At 34.8% G+C, this 8,723-nt stretch overlaps 1 pseudogene; it reads right to left on the bottom strand.

Moving 5' to 3' along the window:
- Positions 1 to 6,777: 6,777 nt before the first annotated feature.
- LOC149221466 (small ribosomal subunit protein uS19 pseudogene) lies at positions 6,778 to 7,233 on the bottom strand (annotated as a pseudogene).
- Positions 7,234 to 8,723: the final 1,490 nt, after the last annotated feature.

Below are 8,723 nucleotides of genomic sequence, written 5' to 3'. Positions count from 1 at the left end.
TTGACAGATTCATGGAAAAGCTTCAAATTCTGATGGATAAAGGCCTTCCCAGTCCCATGGTAATTAATGACAAACTTATGACCCAATTGGACTATGTTGACATATTAGAGAAATTGTCCAAGGAACAGACAAGCACTTCAGGAGTCAAGGCACAGCCAATAGGGAAAGTATTATATGTTACTTTAGAAAATATATTCTTCCTAGAGCATGAGGTGAAAAATCTATTTCTCACCAAGCCAAATTTTTCCAAATACACTGAGGCAGATGAGATATATAGAAGGATGCTCAAGGTAAGGTTACCTAAAGATGAATGGTGGGAAAAAATAATAGATTTACTATAAGTTACCACAGTAAATCTGAAAGAAGGTAAAAGGAGAGATAAACAGGGTCAAAGAGTAACAGGTTAAAGAGTATCAGTAAAAGATTAAAGAAAAATGTGATTCTAGCGTACAAATATCAACCAGTTTAAAGAGCTAAAATTTGAACTGAAAATAGCTAGCACTATCACAATAAAAGGGACAACATGATACAGTTTTCCATCTATCTCTATCTTCATGCTTGAAGATATTTTGATTTCCTAGGTTAATTCTTAGACTGTTATGAGATATTTTGTAAATACATTTTGTATAAATACTTCACCTTTCGAAGAATTTAGTGTGGATTCAAAGACATTTCTATAGACTTTTTTCTCTCAAGTTAAAGTGCTATTGTATCAAGATTGGATTGGCTTGTTGGATCAAGGAATAAAGTAAAGACATTCCACAGGATTCTTGTGTAAAGTGGAAATCAAATAAGTATTCTATCTCTCATGTGTATTATCATTTTTCTTTATGTTTATTAATAATCGTATGTGTCTCTATGAAATCTAAATGGTAAAGTAGGAATGATATTTCAGAATTGGCTTTAATTCTCTCTGTCTTGACTATTTACATTCTTAATGTTTTCTACTAAAATATCTTAGTTAGGGAATTATTAAATGCTCCCTTACTTCTGTAGTTTCCCCCTCGGTCTATAGTAAAGGATTCTCAGTTGCCCTTTGCTCATGATCACCCCTTGCTCTTCATCTTGATCCTGGTCTAAGGATTCTTCATTTCCATTTCACCCTGGTTAAGACTACCTCATCCATTGAACCTAAGATTTGTTTTTTGTTTTGCTAGCCTGCCCTGTGAACACTCCCTTTAGTGATCTAGTCTAGTTAAGCCATTCTTTGATTGACTCCATAGTCCAATGGTTTGAAGATCTTGCTCCATCCATCTATTCCTAGAATTCCACCACCCAACCAAATTCAACACCTTATGAACACTAAGAACTAGCCTAAAATCCCAACCAAAACAAAGTTAAATTATAAAGAGAGAGCCCCCTCTGGACTTAGGTTGGCTAGAAATTGAGTCTAAAAGATTAGATTTGTGGTTACCTTAGATTATTCCTTCTTTTGATAACTTCTAGGAAAGACTTTTGAGTGATATCATGGTCAATTCATTTTAATATTGTTTTGATTGATGTTTAAAAAGCTTGGCTCTATGAATATATAATACTATGGTAGGGGTTTCTCTATTCTTATTTTTTAGTTGCAAGAAAATAAACTAGTTGTTCTAGAAGTCAGACCATGTTAATTGTGGAAGGAAAAACTCGGCTGAAAGATGAAACCATGGCATACAAATTTCAAATTTCAATCCTTTCATAGAAAAATTTGAAACTATGTCATTTAGAGTTTGACTCCTAAATTTGTTAACACAATTTTGGTATGAATCGACCTTGTAGAGTATTGGAAATTTTCTAAGAAAGTACTTGACAACGCAGCCTCCCATAGTTGGTCACATGTCTTGTACAAGGGAAATAAGGGTTTTGAGATGCAAGGAGAAGGGAAAAAGGAGAATGGGTTATGCGAGCAAACCAAAGAAAGTGAAGGATTGAAGGAAACCCCCATCAAATGCTAAAGTGAACTTGGAAGACAACTCTGATTGGAATAAAAATAAATGTAAAGAAATAAAGTCGCAAAGCAAGAGAGAAGAAACCATAATCAACTGTGAGTTCAAGAAGGAAGAAATCCAGCTAAGGAACTGCAAGGTAAGAGGTACAACAAAATAAAGTTTTAGATAGGAAAAAGAGATAGGAAAAGGAAATGAATGTTGAGAAGAGATGAAAAAATAGTTGAAATTGTGAACAAACAAAATGTAAAGTCAGTTTTAAAACTTCTATACAAGTATTAAGGGATTTCATTGCAAAACCTGCATCTCTAGTAAAATTATTTTGCTTCAATTAAAGAGACAAAGAACCTAGATCTAAGTGATTTCTAACAAAATTGGTGAGAACTAGAGTTCAATCTAATATACCTATTTATTCTTAATGAGGGAAAGAAATATAAGAGAAAAAATCATGTTTGATGAATCAATGAATCATTAATTAACAACAAACAAGTCTATTATACCTCTGAAGTGACAGTTTTCAAGTCAACTACTATTTCTGTTACTTTTGACTATTGTTTCTTTCATCTGGTTATCTTGCAATAAATTAAGTTTAGCGTACTAAGAACAACTAGTCATATGAGTCCTTTGAAATCAAAACTTCTAATGGGTACAAGTTTCTTCTTTTCAATATACATTTGTCCTTGGTTTGTACCTATTGCAGTCTCACATTTATATGGCAGGAGGAGCCTTCCCATGTTTTGGCTCTTATAATTACAAAAATTAGCTTTGTGAAAACTTGGCTGAGATGAGAGAGTAAGTCATCGGCTCAAACAAAGGAAAACTTCACACAAACTAGGCTATGTTTTTTTGACAACAACGACAATTTTGTACTGACCAAGAAGCAAGTTTGACTTGCTAGCAGGTTAGTTTGGCTTGTTTTCTCTATTATCCTAAGTTTGACTAGGAAACTATAACAAATTTTGTAACAATTATCTTGATAATGTTATCAAGTTATAAATACATATTTTTAATGTAGTGGAAGACTAAAAGAGGAAGATGGAGATGCAACTAAATATGATAGTAGGGATAGTATTTACACCATGTCAAAAAGTTTTGGCATCTCCCCAAGAATGGATGACAGGGAAGAGGACTTCCTAGATCCAACTGTGCCAAAAATTTCCACCAAAGATCCACTTTGAACCTCAAGGTTGATATTCTGAAGAGTGGATTTGGATTTCTCTTCATCCCAAAAGAAATTACTATTTTCAACTACAACAACAATCTCTTTGCTTGGTGATAAATTTTTGACTCCCTCAGGAACAAGATCCTTGTTGGTCATATACTTGTCAAGTTTATCCAAGGACACCATTGCTTGTAAGATAGATATTGAATCTTGAGGAAATTTCCTAATGGGTTCTTGAAGAATTTTGAAAATAGATGTTGCAATGAACACCTTCCTTGCTATAAGTTTTGCTCCTACAAAAATGCATGTAGCAAATGTCACTACTGAAACAAGTGAAGGCATGCTCCATGTAGTGAATGTCACTACTGAAACAAGTGAAGGCATGCTCCATGTAGTGAATGTAACTACTGAAACAAGTGAAGGTGTGCTCCATAGAGTAATTTATTCACCAAAATAGAATACATAGTTTTACAAAGCCATTCATATTCAAAATTCCTAAAAGACTCTACACGTGTTTGGAAATGGTCTTCCCATGCTTGAAGTTTGATAACCCTCATATAATTCAAAAAGTCATTAGTTGTATGAAGATCACACATTTTCATTAATTGGAACTGATATCTCCTATTTCTTTTGGATCCCCAAGCTACATTGCCCATTATCAGTGCCATGTAAACAAAACCAGACAACATAGAAATGCCCAAAACCCCAAAACCCCAAACATGATTGATAAAGCATCTCCAATCTGTAGAGCTATCATCCAGATGTAATGAAGCTAAAACATCTTATTTAAAATTTGTTGAGCATCCATAACCATGTAATTTACAATTTTTCCAACACCACGAGCTTGCCTAGTAGAGCTTGACAATCTTAAACCCCTTTTGTATAAAATTTTGATAAGAGTAGACCTTATCAACATGCCCAACCTCTGACATTGAAAGCTATACTGATCGGAACAAAGACCCTCAATGGATTTTGCTAAAAATAGTATCAATACAAGGACAGAGCCTTCATAAGGAAAGCTCTGATCTCCAGATGTAAAATAAAAAAATCATTGTATCAAAAATGGGCCAATATACATCACACACAGTGTTGCAATGGCCATGGATGGAGTAAGTGCAAGATTTGGCCAAAAGCATCGAAGAAATGTAAGGTGTATAGGGTGTTGGTGTTCCATTATGTCATTAGACTAGTCTGATTTAAAAAGTTCAAACATATTTTTATATCTATCACCAGGTGTCCGTGTAGGAACATTTTTCAATTGCAAATAATTTCTGTAGCCTTTGTTCAATACAAGATTCAACCATCACCATGTAGCCCTTGATAGAATTCTTTTTGTAGCATAAGGGGTTATTAATTCTTTCTTAGTTCCAGGATTCAGATTGCTACCATCTAGAAGAGGTTTGTGTAATTTTTTTTGTTTCTTCAATAATAGTGATTCCTGTAGTCCCTTTGAGGGTAATGCTAGCAAACATCCGTGGGTAGGGAAAATTTTCAATGCAAAAAGGTCATAAAGAGGGTGAATACTATATGGATTAGGAGTTGTGGAAATTAACCTTAAGATTGCAGATATCAAGAATATTGTATTCAGAATGAAATTCATAAGCCACCAGAGATATAGAGACTATGGACGTGTTGTAGATTTGAATTTCTTCTCACGTCCAAATTACTGCCCCAAATACAATCCATGAAAGTGCTTGAAATAGTGTGTATATTACCTCATAGATAACCCATTTATTTCTAAGGCCTAGTCCTCCAAATCTCAAAATGTAGAGACCAACATGCAATAAACTTACAATTCATGTGACAACTAAAGTTGCTCTGAATTTGAGACTAAATTTGAGGCTCTAGTTCTAGCTCTGGCCCTAGAGATTGTTGTTTTGAGGGAGTGAATTTTCCTTTGATGATATCTTTCATGAACATGGTAATTTCTTCTCCAAGAATTCTAGATAAAGCAATAAGAAACTAATGTTGATGAGGATGACAATTTTGCATTGGGAATATGGATGTGAATATCTATTATCTTGATGATAGGGCACTCTATGTGTCCTGGGCAATAATACTTGTGATATTTAGTTTTTTTTGTTTCTAATTTCCTACTCCTCCTTTGGATTCTCGGTTTGTGATTTCATCCATACCTTGCATATCTTGCTGAGATGTATGTCTATATTCACCAGATCGATATGATTTGTTCTAAAAAATTGCACTCTCCTGGTTATTAACACTGCCCTTCTCGACTTATTTTCCTTCTGGGGTCTCAAACCTTTGTACATCATGAACAAATGGATTCTACAACCCAATCTAGAACCCAAGTCAAGATCGATAAGTTCCTCCTGAATTCTATAGAAGAATCTAAGATATTATGCGCAGAGGGAGAGCATTGAACCCTCTCCCAACCTTGTAAGGAAGAAGAGTAGTGGGTAAGAGATTATGCGCAAAGGAAGAGCATAGAATCCTCTCCCAACCTGGTAAGGAAGAAAAGTAGCGGGTAAGAGATTATGCGTAGAGGAAGAGCATCAAACCCTCTCCCAACCTGCTAAGGAAGAAGAGTAGTGGGTAACAAATTATGCTCAGAGGAAGAGCATTAAACAAGAGACCTAAAATCAATACGTCAATATTTGATATTGCATATAGACATGTAACGTTTCTATTTTCATATAGAATCCCTCGGGCCAGCAATAAGTTGAGTGGGAAAGAGACAAAATCTCCTAAGTGATATTGGGTGGAGGGCGTACATGGGAGAAAATATTGTTGCATACATTTAGAGGATGTATCTCCCTTACCAACTAGTCTTCTCCTGTAAATAGCATCGAGTTACTCATCTTAGGGATACAGGGGTGCAAAAGAAAATCAAATTTAGCAAGTATTGGGTTGTTAATTATTTATGGGATCATTCCCTAGTGGTACGTAGTAGAGAAAGGCCCAAGATCTACTTCTGAGAGGTCCAAATTAATTGGGAATTATTCCTCATGTTGATTTTCATACCCAAGATGAGCGAACTAGCTTACTGAGGCAGGAGCAAAAGTAGAGAGATGTTCTCTCATAAAAATTGGCACGTGCTCTATGTCAAATCGTCTAAGCTATAATAAATTGAAAAGGAGGAGAGTAGTATTGCTACTTATAGGCAAAGGATCTAGTTGGGAGGTTATTTCTTGTTTTCTTATGATACGCTCTTGACCTGGGCAACATTCTACATCTCCATAATTGTATAACTATTGTAGAGGATGCAATTGAGGCATTTGGCACTACAAACCAGGAAGGGACTACAATATTAAGTCTGCCCGGAAGCCTAGTACGAAATAGAGTTTATTTACAGTGAGTGTTATTGGATTTAAGCCCTCTCCCAACCTGGTAAGGAAGAAGTTTAATAAGGAAGGAATAAGGAAATGAAATGATATTTTAACGTTTACAAGCTAACTAAAAATAGTCTATGGAACCATAATTTTTTTTTTGTTGACGGAAGTTTCATAAAAATAACCAAATAGTTCAACTTATACAATATAAATATAGTGCATTATCTAATTAAACATAAAAGTACACCCAAAATTACTCTTCAAAAATTCATTTAAGCATTGTGAAAGGATTTACTAATGTAAATATGCAACCAGTTATCTGTGCCTATACTTGTAAGTCAGAAAAAGTTAAGAATACCCCACTACATATCCATCATATCAAATGACCTAAGATGGTCTACTTCAGAGGAATAAACCTAGAGGAGTGTGTAGCACCAATACCAGGTCTCCCATTCTTGAATGGCTTATACGAAATAGAAAACCCTTCCATATAATGGCCAATCATCTCAGGCTTGATTTTGACCTGATTGAATGTCTTCCCATTGTAAACACCAATAATTCTACCAATCATCTCAAGAACAATTATCATGTTACGGAGGTGGGTTATAACTAGCTGTGGTTTCTCACCTGCAGGAGCTTCTCGTTTCCCCTTACGAAGCTTCTTGATCAAGGCCATTGGTTTCCTCTTCAAACCTCGATGAAACCTTCTTCAAGCATGAGCGTGGAAGAGATTGATGATCTCTTCAAGGGTCATGTCCAAAAGGTCATCCAGATCAACATCCCTATAGGAGAACTTCTTGAACGTTCTCTTCTTCGTCTGCATTGTGCCAACATCCACATCTGCGTCCCCCATGGCTGCAATTGAATCAACAGACAACACACCCTACTCTACTCCAACAAACACACTCAACGAACACCTTACCTCAAGAGGTCATTTCCAAAAGGGAATCCAAATCGACATCCCTATAGGATAAATTCTTGAATGTTCTCTTCTTCGACTGCACCGTGTCAACATCCAAATCCGTGTCTTCCATGGTTGCAATTGAATCAATAAAAAATGCTTCTTATCTACTCCCGCAAACACACTCATGGAACACCTTACCTCAAGAGTAGCAGGAAATTAATTTATTAGATTTTAATAATTTGTCAATAGAATAGTGAGAAATTAAATTTTAATGGGTGATTTTAGATTTTAGAGTAGCCAAAGTTTATATTTTCACAATTTGCTAAATTTTTATGTTGTTACTATTGAGTAGGATGTTATATATTTAATATTGTTCAAGGTCGAGAGAGTGATAATTTTGGTTGAGAGTGTCAATAAAAATATTAAAAAAAATTATTATGAAAAATGTTTGTACCATATGAGAGCAAAAAAAACTTCTCTAAGCAAGTATGTTCATATAAAGAGGGAAAGAGAACATGAGGTTTACAGATAAGGGCAATATCAACTAACCCTTAAGGAGGTGGAAAATATACTTAAATCTATGAATAATGTTATTAATAAACTCAAATATTCCTAAGCAGTCCATTATTTTTGGGGAATAATGTTATTAATAAGCCTCAAGTAGTTGTAAGTAGCTCAAAAATACCTTATTAGAAGTTAGTCATAGTTTAGTTTACATTAGTTATTCATATTAGTCATTTTTAGTTTATGACTTGTTAGCTACTCATATATTTTAACCTGCGACTAAATTAGTCATTTATGTTAGTTGTTTTTAGTTGGGTCACTTAAAATTGCTCATTTTTGGTAGTATTTCACTTTAAAAAGTTGTGGTGACTAAATTTTTTAGTCACCTAGTCACTAATTTCTCATTTTCTACTAGTGTTTTAAATTCCATATATATTAGGGTTTGGTTAGAATACCTCATGGAAAAATTCCTAGAGTCATGGATTCGACCCCTCGAAGTGGGGATATGTTGTTTTTGTCTTTATGTATCAGTTTCTCAAGGGTGGTGTTTTCGCCTTAAAGATCTCTAACCAGCTGGCCTATCCATTCATCTCTATTGAATTGATTCATGAGCAGGCACAACATAGAATGGATGCAGAGTCATATGCAACACCTACTTATATCAGTGGCATTTTTCATCCTTACCATTCAAAGGTTCAAGTTGTGGGTTCTTTCGTGTAGTAGCATTGGTGGGTTGCGTTCCTTTCAATTCACCTAAAAAGCGTGATAGAAAGAATAAGTTGCTTAGCTTCTCTTTGTATAATCACATATATAATACAATCAGCTAATTAATTATTACTGCTTTCATGTCTCACCTATAGGTAAGTGCCGTTATGGCATTCTTACTCTCACTCTTTAGGTTACTCATGATTTTTTAGTCAAGTTTCAATTATTAC

This window comes from Pinus tabuliformis, chromosome Q, assembly GCF_031772625.1.
Source record: "Pinus tabuliformis cultivar Carrire ecotype Pingquan chromosome Q, CPIR1, whole genome shotgun sequence".
NCBI classification, from domain to species: Eukaryota; Viridiplantae; Streptophyta; class Pinopsida; order Pinales; family Pinaceae; genus Pinus; species Pinus tabuliformis.
The sequence above is the reverse complement of the archived record's forward strand: the minus strand, read 5'-3'. Positions and strand labels throughout refer to the sequence as shown.